The sequence below is a fragment of the Chiloscyllium punctatum genome, chromosome 42 (assembly GCF_047496795.1).
Source record: "Chiloscyllium punctatum isolate Juve2018m chromosome 42, sChiPun1.3, whole genome shotgun sequence".
NCBI classification, from domain to species: Eukaryota; Metazoa; Chordata; class Chondrichthyes; order Orectolobiformes; family Hemiscylliidae; genus Chiloscyllium; species Chiloscyllium punctatum.
The window spans coordinates 23,455,080-23,475,714 of NC_092780.1; the positions used below are offsets into that span (position 1 = coordinate 23,455,080).

Consider the following 20,635-nt stretch of genomic DNA (forward strand, 5'->3'; position numbering starts at 1 on the left):
GAAAACGAACCTTCCAGCTCAGCAAGCAAACCTACATCCAGAAACTCAACCTGAGCTACAAATCTTCTCAAAAGATGTTTATTATCCACACGCTTAAAACCATTTGCTTGGAAGCTACAATGTGCAGTGCTTCTTAGTTTTAACTGAACCTTCAGCATTCCCCACCCTGAGTCTCCTTGCAGCAGATTCTCAGATCTCCTGCTGGTACATACTCCTCCCGATGATGTGGAGGTGTGATTGGAGGCTGAGCCCCGCCCCTTTCCGGAAATAGCCGAGCGGCCTGTGACGTCACCCGGGATTACGTCAGGTTCCGGCTTCTCGCTCCGGGCAGGGGCTGAGGGGGGAGGGGAGAGCGGGCGAAAATTAAAGATTGAAGTAACCCAATAAATCAACTCTTCCTCCTCCGATAAAGACACCGTTTTTACTACACCGTTCAAGATTACATAGTTGCGCTGCCGGGATGTCTAGCGAGCGGTGATATTGCGTATGAAAGGACCTATTCCACAGCCCGTTGACAGCGCGGTCCCATGGTGTAATGGTTAGCACTCTGGACTTTGAATCCAGCGATCCGAGTTCAAATCTCGGTGGGACCTCAACATGTTTTTATAAATGGTATGGTAATTCATGGCAGTGTCCCTTTTAACCTCACGAACCTTGTAAAACTGTCCCTTGCTGCTTTATTTTCTGCTCTTCCAATTCTGTTTCACAAGTGATTGCATTCTGCACGTCTTTGATGTATATTTCATTGCAAGTTAAACGAGCTCAATTTTTAAAAAAATAAATGGAATGGCAATTCATGATCATGCAGCTTTTAACCTTACTAACCTTGTAAAACTGTCCTTTGCTGTTTTATTTTCTGCTCAAAATAGTTTTTTTTTATATAAATAGAATGGTGATTCATGGCAGTGTACCCTTTAACCTCACGAACCCTGTAAAACTGTCCCTTGCTGCTTTATTTTCTGCTCTTCCAATTCTGTTTAACTAATGATTGCATTCTGCACGTCTTTGATGTATATTTCATTGCAAGTTAACTCAGTTCCTGTTCTGCTCGAAAATAAATAAAACCCCACGGATTCTGGAAATCTGAAACAAAAGTAGCATTGCAATTTGCTGGAGAAATTCAGCAGATCTGGCAGCATCTGTTGACAGAAAGCAGACCTGCAATTGTGTAGAGAAAACACAGATGTTGCCAGAACTGCTGAGAATTTTTCTGGCAATTTGCTTGTTTCTTCTTCCTATTCGGCACTTGCTGTGTTTTTTTAAATCTTTCTTTCCACCTTTTTATAACTTTGGACTGAAGCGACTCGGCAACTTCTTCCAGTGAAAAACAGCATAATCGTGAGAGCACTGCCCAGTGATTCTATAACTCAAGTCAAAACCCTGCAGATTATTTAGGATGCTGAACAAGTTCGATCGCCAGGTAAAAATCGACTCAACCCTCACTTTCTGGTCTTTAGAAATCCCCCACTTCCCATTCTGCAGTTTCCTCAAATGATGCTCCGAATATTAAAGTGTTTCTGAATATATTCCAATACCATCATCAGCTTGAGGAGAACTGGAACATTGAAACAGCTTCAGAGACCAGATGGCTGGCATTCAGTTTGCATTTGTTCCAATGGAGATATATATGAAGTAGTGAAAATATATAATGAGCGTCTGAACTTTCAGCAGTTTGAGTAGTGCACCCTCAGAATCACCTGGAACAATGAAAAGCCCCAGCCATTTGAGTTTCCATCGAAGGGACAGGTCCATTAGCAAGCTTGTACAACGTCTGGCGAAGCTCAAAAGGCAGCGTCTACTGGCCTTAGGTAAAAACAAGGACTGCAGATGCTGGAAGTAGAGAGGGGAGGAGATTTTCCTTCTCCTCGGATGCTGCCTGACCTGCTGTGCTTTTCCAGCGCCACTCTAATCTAGACCCTGTCTACTGGACTTGTCTGTGCCCCTGCTCTGTGAAAGATGCACATTTTAAATGCAGTCAGCAGGCAAGCACTGAGACGGCTCTGTGTCGGTGTTGGGAAATGAACACCAGCAACACACTTCATCAAAAACGTGATCAATTAAACTGACTGGAGCTCGAAATCAAACTCTTACAGGATTAAAAATCACACAACACCAGGTTATAATCCAACAGGTTTAATTGGAAGCACACTAGCTTCACTAACCGCCCTCTTACACGATTAGCAGGGAATTGTCTCAATGCCAGTGAATGTACTCCGACATGAGCACCGATTGATGGTAGCACCTTAATACCGCAAACAGTAAAGTGCACTTATTGTTCCCCAGCGATTTCCGCCGGAATTACTGCGATTTCTGACTCCAGGAATCGATGTTATTAAAACATTGTCGAGGTCCCACCGAGATTTGAACTCGGATCGCTGGATTCAAAGTCCAGAGTGCTAACCATTACACCATGGGACCGCACGAAAGAGTGCAAACTTCTCAGAAGTTGAGAAGTTACTCAGTTGAATTCATACTTCAGTATTATGTTTAGGATGATCTTAATTGTCTGCAGAGATACTCGGGATCGACTTACAAAGTTCAGTCAGGATGCAGCCAGTTATTATCTACCAGCATTATAGCAATGAGGTGCACAAACTCCTTCGGCTCATTGAAGGTGGCAGCACTGTTGGAGGAAGTCGTTGATTAAAGCATAAAGCTTTATTCATGGGGGCGGATAGTACAAGAGCAAAGAGGTGATGTTGATTTTTTTAGAATTGTTCGACCCCCGATAGCATTTTCTGTATTATAATGGGTGCCATGTTTATAGTAAAGATGTGGTATTAAAATATTTTTTTAAGAATGGTTCCAGGAAGGAGAAGTTTCAGTAACAAGGGCAGTTTGAAGAAACTGGGACTGTTTGCCTTGGATAAAAGAAGGCTGACAAGAGACTTGACAGACTTTCAAAATTATGAGCAGGCTTCTCCTTATAGAGATAGATAAAGAGAAGCTGATTATGCTCGTTAATTTTTTTAAAAAGGCATAGTTTTAAAGTGATGTGCAAACTGAGCAAGTGGGGTTTGAGATAACATTTCTTCGCACAGCGACTGGAAACGTGGTGGAGAAAAGTTCAATCGAGACATTGAAGGATGATTATCATGGATAGCAGGAAAATCCAGAGGATTGGCACCATGTGATACAACTGGTGAAGGCACCAAATGGCCTCTTCCTGCGTTATATCAATATCAAGCATGAGGAGTATAGAATGCCTTTTCCCTAGAGTGGGGGATTTCAAGACAAGGGGGCAGAAAGAGGAGAAAGTTTTAGAAAAGACGTGAAGGGCATTTTTTTACACAGCGAATGGTTCACATGAACCGCCAGAGTAAGTGTGTTTGCAGGCACAGTTCCAACATTTAAACGATATTTAGATGAGTGCATGAATAAGAAATGTTTGAAGGGATATGAGCGAAGCACAGGTAAATGGGGCTAGTTTAGTTTGGATTATGGTCGGGATGGACTTGTTGGACTGAATTGTCTGTTTCTGTACTTCATGACTGTATGACTCTAATTCAGTGATTCTGAGTATAAGCACCTTTCCTTCACCGGCACTCATGGACCTCTCTCTCGCGGTGCAATAAGGTAGATATTCTACAAAGACTGCAGCAGTTCAAAAAAATGGTTTCCTTGCATGTAGCCGATTTGGAGTAAGTATTAAATGTTGGTCTTGCCCACAGCCGATTAATGAACAGGAAAGGCTACATGGAGCATTGAACAGGTGAGATGTGTTATATGTCAGCGAAACAAGTTGGGGCATTGGGCATTAAAATGGCAGATGGGCCAACAAGGGGAACAGTGAAGTTATTTACTTTGATCATATGCTGGAAAGCAAAATATTTTTTAAAAGTTATGAAACTGGCAAATGTTGATGTTGAGAGGTTCTTGGCAGTCCTCATGTAAGGAACTGAATGTTGGCATGCAGGTATAGTAAATAAATGACATGATGGCCTAGACAGAAAGGGAATTGGAGTACAGTAAAAAAAATCACTACTCATTCATAATGTAGCATGAATATGTAAATTGTGTTATTGCTTTAGATTAGGCTATAACATTGGCTTAGATTCCCATATTTAGTCAACACTCAGATTATTACATATCAGATTTCAAGTCAAGCTATTTGAAAATGGTAAAATGTTAAAAACCCATTCATTTTTGAGACTGCAAACAAGTGTGTTGAGTGGAACATTTTATTTGGAGTACGTTCCCAGATTGAGTGTACTCTTGGGAGAAAGATGTAAGTAGACTCAAGAAATACAATCTCCCTGCACCAAAACAAACACTCCAGTCCTATGCATACAAACCTTACCTGGGTTGGGAGAGTAGCAAATTATCTATCTGCTGAATCTGTAGCAGCATAATTCCTGTTAAGGATTACATAACGCTTGTTCTGAACCTTCACCAGATATTCCTTCAGTGCCTCCTTTCACTCTGACATTGATTTGTCTTCAAAAAGCTCTTTGAAATTTAACTAAATCACATCTCAACTTTGTAAAATTAGCCTCTACCGGATTGAAAATTGTAACTTATGGCATATCTTGAACAATTTCATAACTATGCTATAAAACATGATTAATTGTACCAAACTAATCTTCTAATGAAGCTCTTTCTATCTATCCAGCTTCATTCCCTAAACCAAGACGAGGACTGACTCTGTCTTGTTGGTTCAGCTGCATTCTGTTTACAAATGTTCTCCTGGATGCATTTTCAGAATTCTGTGCCTTTCATCCATTTTACATTGATTTCAATCCAATTAATATTCAGTTAGTTGAAATCCACTGCTATTACTGCTGAAACGTTGTTGCACTTTTCAGTAAATTTTATTTGTTCTTTTGGCTGAGCGTCTGAGGGTATATAGCAAAAATCGGACAGTATGATTGCCCACTTTTGGTTGTTCAGTCCAACACATAGAGCCAGAAAGTCATAGAGATGTACAGCACAGAAACAGACCCTTCAGTCCAAGATATGCTGATCAGATATCCCAACCTAATCTAGTCCCATTTGCCAGCACTTGGCCCATATCCCTCATCATCCAGCCTATTCATATATCCATCCTGATGCCTTTTAAATGTTACAATTGTGCTCTCACCCTAAACCTATGCCCTCTAATTCTGATTCCCCCACCCCAGGGAAAAGACTTTGTCTTTTTATCCTATGTATGCCCCTCGCGACTTTATAAATCTCTATAAGGTTAGCCCTCAGCTGTCGTTGTACCTGTATTTCCTGCCCTGTTCCTGTCACCCTCACAGGAATATACTGTCTCTGGACCCTTGTTATCTATCCACGCTTCAGGCTCTCTGCCTTTATTCCTGATGAAGGGCTTTTGCCCGAAACATCGATTTTGCTGCTCCTTGGATGCTGCCTGAACTGCTGTGCTCTTCCAGCACCACTAATCCAGAATCTGGTTTCCAGTATCTGCAGTCATTGTTTTTATCTTTTTGAAAGTTCTTGCCTAATACCGTCAAAATTGGCCTTTCTCCAATTTAGAACCTCACCTTTTAAAGTTGGTCTATCCTTTTCCATCACTATTTTAAAACTAACAGAATTATGGTCGCTGGCCCCAAAGTGCACCCCCAGTGATGTCTCAGTTAACTGCCCTACCTTATTTCCCAAGAGTTGGTCAAGTTTTACACCTTCTCTAGTAGGTACATCCACATATTGAATCAGAAAATTTTCTTGTACACACTTAACAAATTCCTCTCCATCTAAACCCTTAACATAATAGCAGTCCCAGTCTATGTTTGGAAATTTTAAATCCCCTACTATAACCACCCTATTATTCTTAAAGATAACTGAAATCTCCTTACAAATTTGTTTCTCAATTTCCCACTGATTTTTGTGGGGGTCTGTAATAAAATCCCAATAAGGTGATCATCCCTTTCTTATTTGTTGCCTCATTTTAAAATCCTTCTGTTACATTGTAGCTCCTCACAGCTGTCTTTGTTCCTGTATTTCCTGTCCTGTTCCTGCCAATCCTAGCTGGGTTGTTTACACATTTTACAGCTCAAATACTGTCAAGTATGGAGTCAATCCCAAACAGCATTGCCTCTGTTAGGTTCCCAAGTCCTTATCCAATCACTGACTTCGATACAGATGCCTGAGCAGATTCCATTGGGGAAGCACAGAGCCACAGTTTTTATGGCCTAGCCTGTGTCAAGGTCCTCAGCATAACACTAATCAGTTGCAACCATCTATTCTGCTTTGCAAGCCACATGCCAGGTGCCTGTTTCTGTAACATCAGCTTTAGCTCATCCAGGCCTCCCCCACAAAGACAAAGAACAAAGAAAATTACAGCACAGGAATAGGCCCTCCGGCCCTCCAAGCCTGCGCCAAACCAGATCCTCTATCTCAACCTTGCGCCTATTTTCTAAGGATCTATATCCCTCTGCTCCCTGCCCATTCATGCATCTGTCTAGATGCATCTTAAATGACGCTGTCAAGCCCACCCCTACACTTCTGCTGTCAACGTGCTTCAGGCACCCACCACTCTTTGTGTAAAGAACTGTCCATGCATATCTCCCTTAAACATCCCCCCCTCGCACCTTGAACTCACGACCCCTAGTAATTGAGATCCCACTCTGGGAAAAAGCTTCTTACTATCCTGTCTATACCTCTCATGATTTTGTAGACCTCAATCAGGTCCCCCCTCATCCTCATCTTTCTAATGAAAGTCATCCTAATCTACTCAACCTCTCTTCAAAGGTAACACCCTCCATACCAAGCAACATCCTGGTGAACCTCCTCTGCACTCTCTCCAAGCATCCACATCCTTTTGGTAATGGAGTGACGATGTGACCAGAGAGCATTGTCTCTGCTCTCTGCTTTGGGAAACTCGTTTTGATGAAGACACTGACAAAAACATGTAGGAGATTGTATATTAAACATTAACAACAAGGAGATGGAATGAGTGGAGAGTGTCAAGCTCCTGAGAGTGGTCATCCGCAACAAGCTTTCTTGGAGTCTTCATGTGGATGGACTGGTTACAAAGGCCCAACAACGTCACTTCTACCTCAGGCAGCTGTGGAAATTTGGAATGACAGCGAATCCCCTTGCTAACATTTATAGATGCACCATTGAGAGCATTCTGTCTGGATGTATCACTGCCTGGTCTGGCAACTGTACCATTCAAGATCGGAGATGATTACAGAGAGTGGTGAACTCAGCCCGGACGATCACAAAGGCCAACCTTCCATCTATAGAATCCATCTACCAGGCCCGCTGTCAAGGAAAGGCTGCCAGCATTCTCAAAGATCCATCCCACCCTGGCAATGTTTTTCTACAACCTCTACTATCGGGGAGAAGGTACAGAAACCTCAACACACGCACGCGTGCACACACACACGCACGTGTACACGCACACACACACACACATCTCTTAACATTCGCTTGTACCTGTGTTTTTGTTTTTGTAGCCGTTTACCTATTATTTGCTTATCTATGCTACTTAACTCTGTGATCTGCCTGTATTGCTCACAAGGCAAAGCTTTTCACTGTGCCTCAGTACACGTGACAATAAATTCAATTCAATTCAATTCAATATTTTAGAATTAATGCTAATCTTTGGGGCAAGAATAAACCCTAGTGGCGAAGGGGTGGTGAGATGAGATTAGATACAGAAAAGTTATACCGAGCATGCGTACTATTCGTTGTGTTTCTGAAGGCTTCTTAAGGTGCTTGACAGTGTAAATGTGGAGAGGATGTATCCCCTTATAGGAGAGTGTAGAACCAGAGGGCACAGTCTCAGAATAAATGGTGCCAATTTAAGACTGAGGTGAGGAGGAATTTCTTCTCTCAGAGGGTTATCAGTCTTTAGAACTTTTTTGCTACTAAGAGCTGTGGAGACAGAGTCTTTGTGTATATTTAAGGTTAAGATAGATTCTTGATTCAATAGGGGAATAAAGGACTTATGTAGAAAAGGCAGTCTTTTGGACATTTGGAATGTTGGATCAGACATGATCCTGTTGAAAAGCAGAGCAGGTTCGAAGGCCTACTCCTGCTCCCGTTTCTTATGGTCTTATGATTTGTTTCATACAATTACTCTTGCCAAATATATATTTATTTGCAATGTTCATCCTGCAATCTTTGAGCATCTATATTCACTTGAGATGTTATATTGATGTAAAGAAGCTGTTTGTATATATTCAGGTTGGCGAAATTTTTCAGCATTGTTAGTTGACACAGAGACAAAATTAAAGAGAAAGAAAAATAAAGTGATTGAGTGATGATTGCCCTCTTGTGGCCGGAAGCTCATTCCCATGCACCCAAGCGACCATTTTGTGTTTTTCTGCAGTTCAATTTTGCAGTTGTATTAAAACCCAGTGTTTTCATTCAATCGCAATTGATGTTGTGATTCAGTTATGAGTCAATGTAAAGGTAGATACAGCCAACTGCTACTAAATTGGCTGCCCACATAATAGTAGCATAACAACTTTCACAAAAACATTTCCAAAATAATTCATGAAAAATACTTAATTGGCTGGCAAATGCACTTTGATTGTTATGTAGTCTTGAAACACATCACAGAAATATACACTAGGAGCTTTTGTGGTGCGGTGGTAATGTCCCTACCTGTGAGGCAGAAGATCTAGTTTCAAATCCGGCCTGTTCCAGAGATCCATCAAAATGCATCTAACCAGCTTTATGAAATATCTATGTTCTGTTTTGTATATAGTGTCTGTTATTAATGATTTCAGACATGCACAAGGAGATACTGGGACTACTAACCAAAACTTTGATTAAGGAGGTACTATATTTTAAGGGCATGTCCTAAAGGTGAGTTATGGAAAGATTGATGGTGTGTATTGAAAGACAAGGCACAACCACCAGTGGTAGGAGCAACTGAAAAGGAGCTTGTAGCTGAGCTAGAAAGAGACATGGTGCACGGGCTAATCCCAGCCAGGACCACACTGTGGGGTGATGGTTAGCTGAGGAGAGATTGAAACCTCAAGTAGGATTTCTACTTCTGAGCACTACCCATTCTCAAAATGCCTGCTTGTAAACATCCAGTGCGCATGTAATCACGGTGCTGCAGATGAATATGCTATTGTACTTCGGGTTGATACAAGAATGATGGCCATTTGGAAGATACGTTGGCAGCATAGGCACCTATCTCTGACACTTCCTCTTCCTCATAGATTCCAATGAATTCCTCAGCACTTATTGCCACACATAATTTCTCCAGCAGATGGTGCTTCAGGCTTGAATTTGCAGCAGAGGATTCTACTTGGCAGCTTTAGTAAAGGAAGGCTCTTTGTTGCAGCTACATTTCATAGAGTTGGACACAAGTTAGTCATTATTAGAATTAATTCATTGTTCTCATCTGCATGTGTGGAAGTTTCTAACTAAGCCTATCACTAGACTGCCAGTGGTACTCAATGACCTCCCATCACAGATAAACAAGAATAATGATACTATAAACTCACCAATATCCATTCTTGAAATGTTATTTTTACTCGTCTACGATAGTGGCAGGTTTGAGGACACCTATGGCCATTCTAGGTTGGAGGTAAATAGCTTAGTCACTGAAATTGAAGATCCGTTTGGATTCCCTACCCTTCTCTCCCACAGTGGCCCAGGCAACTCCAAGAATGATAGCAATTGGGATATCTGCTCCATGAGACATTAAAGCAAGGCCTGATCTTGACTAGTCGGTGAGAGGTGGCATGAGCCTTCAGTACCAAGATGGTGTAGGCAAATAAAAGAACAACCCAACTCCCTGTTACTCAAACAGTTCTGGGGTCCCTTACAGGCTGATACACCTTGAGCAAACTCAAAGACTCCTGTGCTCCATCTATCAACTTTGATTAGATTCCCTACAGTGTGGAAACGGGCTATTTGGCCCAACAAGTGCACACTGACCCTCCAAAGAGTAACCCACCCATACCCATTTCCCAATGACTAATGCACCTCACACTATGGGCAATTTAGCTTGGCTAATCCACCTAACCTGCACATCTTTGGATTATGAGAGGAAACTGGAGCACCCAGAGGAAACCCCCACGGACACAGGGAGAATGTGCAAACTCCACTCAGACAAGCGCCCAAGGCTGGGATGAAACCCGGGTCCCTGGCACTTTGAGGCTTCAGTACTAACCACTGAGCCACCATGCCTTTGTAATGGGCTGTTCGCAGCAGATACCATATATCCTTTCTAAGGATAAAAACAATGACTGCAGATGCTGAAAATCAAATACTGGATTAGTGGTGCTGGAAGAGCACAGCAGTTCAGGCAGCATCCAACGAGCAGCGAAATCAAATCCAGTATTTGATTTTCAGCATCTGCAGTCATTGTTTTTACCTTGTTGGCCCGAAACGTTGATTTCGCTGCTCGTTGGATGCTGCCTGAACTGCTGTGCTCTTCCAGCACCACTAATCCTTTCTAAGGATGCCTGGCTATATCTTCATACGTTTAACTGCAACACCGTGCTATATCTTCATACATTTGACTGCAACACCATGCTTATTCTTGACGTCCTGACTCCAGTGGAGTATTGACTGGATCCATTTGTTGCCAGCTACCTGGAGCCCTAGGCCATGGATGGTGTGAGTAAGGACAGAAAGAGAGAGTTTGGTGTAGCCATGACTGGGGGGGTCCAAACCCTATGAAGCAGAGATCCAGAGGAGGGACTGAGACACCAATCTGCTGCAACTCCTCAGAAAGATGCTCATGATAAAGCTCCTGTGTAAATTCGGCATGACGTTTCGACTTTGGCAGTTTTCATGCTCACTGCAGGGCAAGTCCCTAACTCTCAATACAAGCTTTTTCTTAAATGAACCTCACCCTTACCTTGCTGTCGGTGGGAGGCTCAACCAGTTTAAAGTCTGGTGAGAAGTGAAGCTGTTGCAGTGGGATTGTGCTGAACACAACAGCAAATTAACCTAATCCCTTCTGCCTGCCCATGGTCATATCCCCTCACTCCTTGTTATTCATGTGCATATCTAAAAGCCCTTAAACACCCCTAATGTATCTGCCTCCCCCACCACCCCCAAGCAGCACATTTCAGGCACCTCTCACTCTGTGTAAAAAAACCTGCTCCTCATATCTCCTTTGAACTTTCCCCCTCTTATCTTAAATTCACACCTTCTGGTATTAGAAATTTCAACTCTGGGAGAAAGATTCTGACTGGCAACCCCATCTAGGCCTCTTATAATTTTACAAACTTCTATCAGAACTCCCCTCTGCTGCTCCAGAGAAAACAAGCCCAATTTGTCCAGCCTCACTGTGGCTGTGGTTATTGAGGGTAGATTTATCTGAAGTGCTGACCTTGCTTGTACAGCTCTGCTGTAGCTGTGTCTGTTTACTACTCTCATCAAAACCCCTTGTCAGAGCTTCAGAAATAAACTGGAATCTTCTTTGAACATCTGCACTTCTTCCCAGCTTTTCCCAACGGGCTTTCTCACACAGATTATTCACTGTAGAAATTCACCAAGACTCTTTAGACAGCACCTTCCAAAGCCACGGCCATAACCATTTAAAAGGACAAGGGCAGCAGATACAGGATACACTGTCACCTGCAAGTTCCCCACAAGCTATTCACCATCCTGCCTTGGAAATATATTGTCATTTCTTCCTATCTATGGGCCAAAACCCTAGAATTCACTTCCTAATGCCATTGTTTGTGTATAAACCAAACACACAGCAGTGATTCAAGAACACAGTTCACCACCACCTTGTCAAGGGTAACTAGGGGCAAGCAATAGATGCTAGGCCACTAATGCCCACATCCCATGAATGAATTTTTAAAAAGATCAATTGAAACACAGTATAACTTCCTTATTTCCTCCCAGGGCTAATATTGTGACTCTTAAATGGAAGTATTCGTTCAGCTACCTTGTTTTTCATATGGACAATGGAACGTTGGAGTTGTGCTCAGTCGAAAGTTGCTCAGGTGCTAAACACTTTATTCCATTCATGGGATATGGATGTTGCTGGCTGGGTCAACCGTTATTGTCCATCCCTAATTGCCCATCGGAATGTATTGATGAGCTGCCTTCTTGGAATCCTATAGTATTTGGGATTTAGGTAATTGTTAGGAAGGGATTTCCAACATTTTGACCCAGCCTCATTGAACAAATGTGGCAGTGTATAGTCGGAAGGGGAACGAGCAGAGGTGGTAATGTTTCCATCTAGCTGCAGCCATGTCCTAGATGGGAGAGGTCAGAAGCTTTGAAGGTTGCATTGCAAATAGTGCAAAAAGCATTTTCGCATTCTTCTGATAATGTGCAAACAATGTTGCATTTGGAAATTGCAATGTTTTTTGGCACACAACCCAATCTTCAGAATCCGTAGCCACTGGGTGGCAGTATTGGTCAGAAATCGAACTAGTGGGTGGGACTGCAACAGGGAACTTATTTTTATAATGAGATATGAATGTCTCTTGGTAGACTGCTCCCCTGCTTTATCTTCAGAAAGAAATATATGTATGACATTTTGGGATGATCCCTGCTTATATAAGCTTATAAATATAACATAAATTACTTATATTTCCCAGTGAATCTTTCTCCTGTTTTGCATTTGGAAGGAAACACTTTTTTGGACTTTCATTTGGGTTTTGAAGGAGAAAAAAATAGTCACACCCTTCAGTCTGGAGATTGATGTGGCATGTATTCGGAACAGCACCATTTTAAATAGCAAACATATGGGTAATTCTGCAAAACTGTGAAGGTCAACATTTTGAAATTTACAGACATGATCTGATATCTTACCATTAAAAGTCTTACGGAATGTGAGGTAGAGCTTGTTAGAAGTTATTTAAAACATCTCAATGGTTTGTTTTATAAAGACATTCTTGAACACATGATTTAGAGTTGGCAGTCTCCAAAAAGAAAGACCTGGAACTTGATCTACATAAAGAACAAGAAAAGTTTTGTGGTAAAAGCTTACATTAGCATTTTTACAAAAGTGAGAGATCCATCCAAATCATCAAATACGTAGCTAAAAATTAAAATGCCTCCAATTGTTGATGTTAAAATATAAATATGTTCGATTCCATTTGTATTGGAAGGGGCTGGGCTTGAGCAGTCAAGTTAATTGAGGGCAATTTTTCTAAATAGCCAGTAGGGAACCCCTAAAGCTTTAACTGACTTATACCCGAAATCGCTGAGACTTCTCTCAGTCGTTTCACTAATTGGACTCATAAGGAAAAATAGTTTAAAATAGGTATATAGGAGATCAACATTAACTCTCATGTATAATTTCCACACTGGCAACCTCTTAATCAAATAACTCCCCTAAAGGGAGTACAGTGTTTTGGTTGAAAGAGAGGGAAAAGGTAGGAGATTGTCACTTGGTAATAGATTAACAGAATGACATCGTTCTACAGCGCAGCATCAGGGAGGAGAGAAAACAGAGTTAATGTTTCAGGTCCAGTATGTTTAATTATCAGATTTCTGTTACTCTGTCCACAGATGCTGCCAGACCTGCTGAGTTTCTCCAGCATTCTTGGTGGTTGTTTCAGATTTCCAGCATCCCTAGTATTTTGCCTTTATTCGGACTGTTCTACATAGCATTGTGCACTTCTGGACAATGCTTAAACATATTTAAAACATTTCAGTTCAAATTTCCTCTCATGCTGAAGTTTTAAATAAAAGAAAATCCAGAGAGAATTGTTGAGCCGTCATATACTTTCTATTTATTTTGATTTTTTTTAAAGAACAGTCCAAAGATATGCAGGTCAGGTGAATTGGCCATGCTAAATTGCCCGTAGTGTTAGGTGAAGGGGTAAATGTAGGGGAATGGGTCTGGGTGGGTTGCTCTTTGGAGGGTTGGTGTGGATTTGTTGGGCTGAAGGGCCTGTTTCCACACTGTAAGTGACCTAATCTATTTAAGTTATCAATACTTGAAAGGATTTTTACATAAAAATTTTCTTATGGAATGTGGTTATTTTTGGCAATGTCAATATTTATTGACCAGAGGACAGTTAAAAGTCAACCACATATGCCAAATCTAGACCGGACCAGGAAAAGATGGCAGATTTCTTTCCCGAAATGAAGAAGTAAACCAAATGGATTTGTATGACAATCAGCGATGACAACATGGTCAGCATTAAGCTTGTTTCTTTTGGTTTAGTATTCTGAATTTTGAAAAATTATTTTAAACTACACCTCCTGCCCCATTGGGAATCAAACCCCTGGGTTACCAGCCAGTGGCATCACCACTATGCTGCCACCCCCTCCTGTTTAAAGTTGGGAGTGAGGATCCTACAGCATCCAACACTGAACCATATCACTTGTGCAATTAGAATTCAAAATCACAGGTTTCCGGTGATATCTAACCAATTTTAGTTCATTATTGAATGAAAGTGGCAGTTCAACCAAAATTATGTCTGACTGCTTTTGTGCTTCTTTGGATTTAATTCAGTTCATTAAATATAAATCTTTATCAGCAGACCATTCTATCAGTGACAGTTACATTAATTAATATTCAATGTTGCTTCTCGGACACAGCAACTGGATGGCGATTTGTAGCTCAGGTTGAGGTTCTGGATGTAAGTTTGCTCACTGAGTTGAAATGTTTGTTTTCAGACATTTCATCACCATTTAGGAAGCATCATCAGTGAGCCAGTAGGGTCATACCACCAGTGTTTCACTAGAGGCTCACTGATGATGGTACCTAATGTGATGACAAAATGTCTGAAAACAAACCTTCTAGCTCAGCGAGCAAACTTACATCCAAAACCATCCCTGGATGTTGGTTGTTCCTTTAGACTGTGCCATTTCTAAATCACTTAACCAGAACAGATTGAGGGTTTATTTGTACATCTTTGTGTGCTTGTAATATTGACTGAATTAAGGAAATCGTTTGGCCCATTGTGTCTGCACTGGCTGACAGAATGAACAATTCACTTTGTACCACTCCCCGGCCTTTTCCCAGTAACTCCTGTACATTCTTCCCTTTCAGATAACTAGTTAGCCCATTGGACCAAAGTTGTGGTGTTGACTTTTACATTGTATCAGAGTTCTTAGCGCCGTTAATCAAACAGATGTCAGCGATAGTTTAATGGGAGTGCATTTACGGGGTCAGTATCCAGTGATCCTTCACCAAACGTTGCTCAAATGATCCCCAGGGAGCCCAGGGGCATCTTATGGTGTTATTTTTCTTTGTTGCTTGTAATGTGAACATAGCAGGTATAATTATTAAGTTTGCAGATGACACCAAAATTGGTGGTGTAGTGGATAGTGATGAAGGTTATCTCAGAGTACAATAGGACCTTGATCAGATAAGCCAAGGAGAGGCAGATGGAGTTTAATTTAGGTAAATGTGAGGTGTTGCATTTTGGTAATGTAAACCAGAGCAGGACTTACACAGTTAATGTTGGGGTCCTGCTGAAGAAAGAGACCCTGTGGTGCATGTTCATAATTCCTTGAAGGTGGAGTTACAGGTAGGCAGGATAGTGAAGAAGGCATTTGGCGCGCTTCCCTTTGTTGGTCAGTGCATTGAGTACAGGAGTTGGGATGTCATGTTGCAGCTATACATTGGTTTAGGCCACTTTTGCAATATTGCATTCAGTTCTGGTCTCCTTGCTTTAGGAAAGATGTTCTTAAACTTGAAAGGGTTCAGAAAAGATTTACAAGGATGTTGCTGGGGTTGGAGGGCTTGAGCTAGAGGGAGAGGCCGAATAGGCAATTTTCTCTGGAACATCAGAGGCTGAGATATGACTTTATGAAGGTTTATAAAAACGTGAGGGGCATAGATAAGGTGAATGGCCAAGGTCTTTTCCCCAGGTTAAACGGCATGAGTTTAAGGTGAGAGGGGAAAGGTTTAGAAGAGACTTAAGAGGCAACTTTTTCATGCAGAGGATGGTGCATGTATGGAATGAGCTGTCAGAGGAAGTGGTGGAGGCTGGTACAATTACAACATTTAAAAGGCAGCTGGACGAGTATGTGGATAGGAAGGGTTTAGAGGGATATGGACCAAATTCTGGCAAATGGGACTAGATTAATTTAGGATATCTCGTTGGCATGACGAGTTGGACTGAAGGGACTGTTTCTGTTCTGTACATCTCTGTGACTCTATAATTATTTTTGTAATGAGGCACAAAGCTGCATGAAGGGCTATCTCTGCACTGCCCACCAAAGCTATTGAAAACTTGATTCAAGTATTGCAGACTGGCATCCTTCCTAACTGGACCCGAACCAACTACAACTCATCCATGCTCCACCTTCTGTATTTGTCTCTCTAATCCAGTTACCACTTCTTTCATCTGTTGCCTGACATACCTACCACCTCAACCACATACCTCTTCATCCACTCCACCTAGCAACCCACCCTGCTCATTCAATTTATTCACTACGATTAATACAGGACATTTGAATTTACCATTCAGCAGCTAAAGCTAGAAAAAGAAAACAGGTATGTGCTATCTCCCCTGACTCTACAGGGGAACTCCTGGTGGGATGCTGTGATCCATTTTTCTGGAGAAGTGAAATACAAAGATCTGGAAAGAAATTTGGTGACTAGTACCTTTTCTCAGAACACTGAGGCCAGTGATTCTGCAGTTGGAAGCTCAAAGCAGCTCCACTCATTGATCAGACCATAACCTGCAGTTTTCAGGTTTGTTTTCAAATACAATGACCAAGAGACAATTTTCAGCTGTTTTATTTTCAATATGGGGCGGCACGGTGGCTCACAGTGCCTGGGACCCAGGTTCGATTCCCACCTCAGGCAACTGTTCATGTGGAGTTTGAACATTCTCCCTGTATCTGCATGGGTTTCCTCCCACAGTCCAAAAACATGCAGGTGAGGTGAATTGGCCAAGCTAAATTGCCCATAGTGTTGAGGGATGTGTAAGTTAGATACACCAGCCAGGGGAGACGTAGATTAGTAGGGGTAGGGGAATGGGTCTGGGTGGGTTACTCTTCAGAGGGTCAGCGTGGACCTGTTGGGCTGAGTAGCCTATTTCCACACTGTAGAGATTCGATGATAACCCTCTTTGGAAGGCACTAGCTTTTTGTTGAAATGCTTTTTTCCCCCTATGTTATACAACTAGATACTAAACGAAGTTGTTACATTTTGTAAGAAAGAGATTTGTGGCAGTAAAATTTGATGGGCGCAAGGATGAAGTTAACTTTTGAAGTTCAAACTCTGGAACAATTAGTTTGAGTCTTTGGTTAACCATACATTCAAAGGTCAGGGTAATTTGTCGAAGTCAATTTTCTCAGTCAAGAAACAAATGAATGCTCACAACTAGGTCACCTGAAAATGTAGGAAATAGAGTCATAGAGTCATAGAGATGTACAGCATGGAAACAGACCCTTCGGTCCAACTCGTCCATGCCCGACCAGATATCCCAACCTAATCTAGTCCAGCACCCAGCCTATATCCCTCCAAACCTTTCCTATTCATATTCCCATCCAAATGCCTTTTAAATGTTGCAATTGTACCAGCCTCCACCACTTCCTCCAGCAACTCATTCCACCCTCTGCATGAAAAAGTTGCCCCTTCGGTCTCTTTTATATCTTTCCCCTCTCACCCTAAACATATGCCCTCTAGTTCTGGACTCCCCCACCCCAGGGAAAAGACTTTGTCTATTTATCCTATCCATGCCCCTCATGATATGATAAACCTCTATAAGGTCACCCTTCAACCTCCGACGCTCCAAGGAAAAAAAAAACCCAGCCTATTCAACTTCTCCCTATAGCTCAAATCCTCCAACCCTGGCAACATCCTTGTAAATCTTTTCTGAATCCTTTCAAGTTTTACAACATTCTTCCGATAGGAAGGAGAACAGAATTCCAATAGTGGCCTAACCAATGTCCTGTACAGCCACAACATGACCTCCCAACTCCTGTACTCAATACTCTGACCAATAAAGGAAAGGATACCAAATGCCTTCTTCACTATCCTGTCTACCTGTGACTCTATCTTCATGGAGCTATGAACTTGCACTCCAAGGTCTCTTTGCTCAGCAACACTCCCATTAAGTTATGAGTCCCTTACCATTAAGTTATGAGTCCTGCTAAGGTCCGCTTTCACATGTTTCTGTCGCATTTCAATTCATCCTTTAACTGACAAACAAGACTTTTATTTCAAAATAGATGGACCAAAGATTGACATTGTCTTCATGTTTTTTCTTATCTATGCCTTCTGTTATTAATATTGATGCCATGGTATAGCAGCAGAAACACTTTTCACTTTTACTTTGTTATGGGGAAAATCACCAGTCTCAGAGTAAGAGTCTTGAGGTTCAATGACAGAGTTTATTGTACAAGGAAATACCAGTGATCTGGGGAGAGAAAGAAACCAACATCGCCCAGCTGCGATTCTTCTCTCCACCAGGAGCATATACTTTTATACATCTTGTGATACAATAGGTCAGTGATGAGGTTATTGTCTTTGTAACATGATTTGTTTATGGAAATCATTGCAGAATCGTTGATAGTTCCAATATTGTCATTGTCAGTTCCAGCGCAGCCTTTGTTAATTTCAGCACATTATTGTTAGTTTCAATGCAGACATTGTCAGTTTCAATGGCTATGCAGAAATTGGGTGGCACAGTGGCTCAGTGGTTAGCACTGCTGCCTCATAGTACCACAGTCCCAGGTTCGATCCCAGCCTCAGGCAACTATCTGTGTGGAGTTTGCACATTCTCCCCGTGTCTGCATGGGTTTCCTCCCACAATCCAAGGATATATAAATCAGGTGAATTCGCCATGCTAAGTTGCCCATAGTGTGAGGTGCATTAGTCAGAGGGAAATGGGTCTGGGTGGGTTACTCTTTGGAGGGTTGGTGTGGACTTGGGCTGAAGGGCCTGTTTCCACACTGTAGGGAATCCACAATAGGTTCCTTTTAGATTAGGGAATCTAAAATCCATTGTTGTAGTGATGGGTGCTAATCGCTTTTCCTGAGAAGGACAATTACTGCAGCCCTGGCTATTAGCATTTTGTGTTGAGTCTGTATCAAGCTGTTAGCATTTCCATCAAAGGTGTTGGCTGGACCCAGACACTTCAGCAGGCAGTGCACGCTACTCATGTGTATTCTCTCTCCCATCTACCTTAAGCTAATCAACGAGGTTGTGAGAGCATTGTGCTGGCATCCTGGTGGCCCCAGGAAGTGTCTGTATTTGCTTTGCTGTCTCTCTCCATATTGTGGTTTGGTGGCCATTTTATGTGTCAAGTGACCAACTGATGGCCCAGCGGCCATCTTGTGTGTACGTGCGCTTGGTGTCACCCTGGCCCATGCCAACTCCCACTTCAGTTTTGTACAGCATGCAAGTGACAGTGAATTACTTCTATTCTCTGTGGCAGTTGCTGAAAATTGTCTGAGATTTCAGGACTTTTACGAGGCTGACTGAACAACTCAGCTTTGTACGAGGTATAAAAGTTGCACTTGTTCCATATAGTATACAGCTGTAGAAGTGAGCCCTGCGTGTACTCCCGGCCTCGGGGTGAAGGATAGCGCGTACTCCGAGCCTCAAGGTGAGGGATAGCGCGTACTCCCGGCCTCGGGGTGAGGGATAGTGCGTACTCCGAGCCTCAAGGTGAGGGATAGCGCGTACTCCCGGCCTCGGGGTGAGGGATAGTGCGTACTCCTAGCCTCAAGGTAAGGGATAGCATGTACTCCTAGCCTGGAGGTAAGGGGTAGCGTGTACTCCCTGCATCGAGGTGAGGTATAGCATGTACTCACGGCCTCGGGGTGAGGGATAACGTGTACTCCTAGTCGCAAGGTGAGGGATAGCGCATACTCCTAGCCTTGAGTTGAGGGGTAGCATGTACTCCTAGCCTCAAGGTAAGGGTTAGCGTGTACTCCCTGCCTTGTGGTGAGAGATAGCATGTACTCCTAGCCTCAAGGTGAAGGGAGGCGCGTACCCCTAGCCTCAAGGTGAGGGGTAGTGTGTACTCCCTGCCTCAAGATGAGGGGTAGCATGTACTCCTAGCCTCAAGGTGAAGGGAGGCACGTACCCCTAGCCTCAAGGTGAGGGGTAGTGTGTACTCCCTGCCTCGATGTGAGGGGTAGCGCGTACTCCCTGCCTCAAGGTGAGGGGTAGCATGTACTCCCTGCCTCGAGGCGAGTGATATTGCGTACTCCCAATCTCAAGATGAGGGGTAGCATGTACTCCCTGCCTCAAGGTGAGGGATAGCGTGTACTCCCTGCCTCAAGGTGAGGGATAGCGTGTACTCCCTGCCTCAAGGTGAGGGGTAGCGTGTACTCCCTGCCTCAAGGTGAGGGATAGCGTGTACTCCCTGCCTCGAGGTGAGTGATAGCGTGTACTCCCTGCCTCGAGGTGAGTGATAGCGTGTACTCCCTGCCTCGAGGTGAGTGATAGCGTGTACTCCCTGCCTCGAGGCGAGTGATATTGCGTACTCCCAATCTCAAGATGAGGGGTAGCATGTACTCCCTGCCTCAAGGTGAGGGATAGCGTGTACTCCCTGCCTCAAGGTGAGGGATAGCGTGTACTCCCTGCCTCAAGGTGAGGGGTAGCGTGTACTCCCTGCCTCAAGGTGAGGGATAGCGTGTACTCCCTGCCTCAAGGTGAGGGATAGCGCGTACTCCCTGCCTCGAGGTGAGGGATAACGTGTACTCCCTGCCTCGAGATGAGGGATAACGTGTACTCCCAGTCTCGAGGTGAGAGGCAGCATGTACTCCTGGCCTTGTGAGTGATAGCGCATAATCCTGGCCTCGAGGTGAGAGATGGTGTGTACCCCAG

The 20,635-nt window shown here is 43.0% G+C and overlaps 1 long non-coding RNA gene and 2 other non-coding genes across 4 annotated transcripts in view; 2 read left to right on the top strand and 1 right to left on the bottom strand.

Moving 5' to 3' along the window:
• The first annotated feature begins 521 nt into the window (after positions 1-521).
• Positions 522-593, top strand: trnaq-uug (transfer RNA glutamine (anticodon UUG)). The gene has a single exon. It is a non-coding gene; the product is annotated as a tRNA-Gln (tRNA).
• Positions 594-2,346: 1,753 nt separating this feature from the next.
• On the bottom strand, positions 2,347-2,418 carry trnaq-uug (transfer RNA glutamine (anticodon UUG)). Its single transcript has one exon. It is a non-coding gene; the product is annotated as a tRNA-Gln (tRNA).
• A 7-nt stretch (positions 2,419-2,425) lies between these two features.
• LOC140465828 (uncharacterized) overlaps positions 2,426-20,635 on the top strand; it is a 60,717-nt gene continuing 42,507 nt past the window's right edge. The window contains exons 1-3 of one of the 2 annotated variants that reach the window (XR_011955161.1): positions 2,426-2,693; positions 3,672-3,712; positions 6,694-7,293. This is a non-coding gene — a long non-coding RNA (uncharacterized lncRNA). The remainder of the gene's footprint in view (positions 2,694-3,671; positions 3,713-6,693; positions 7,294-20,635) is intronic. The other variant, XR_011955160.1, reaches the window with a different exon arrangement.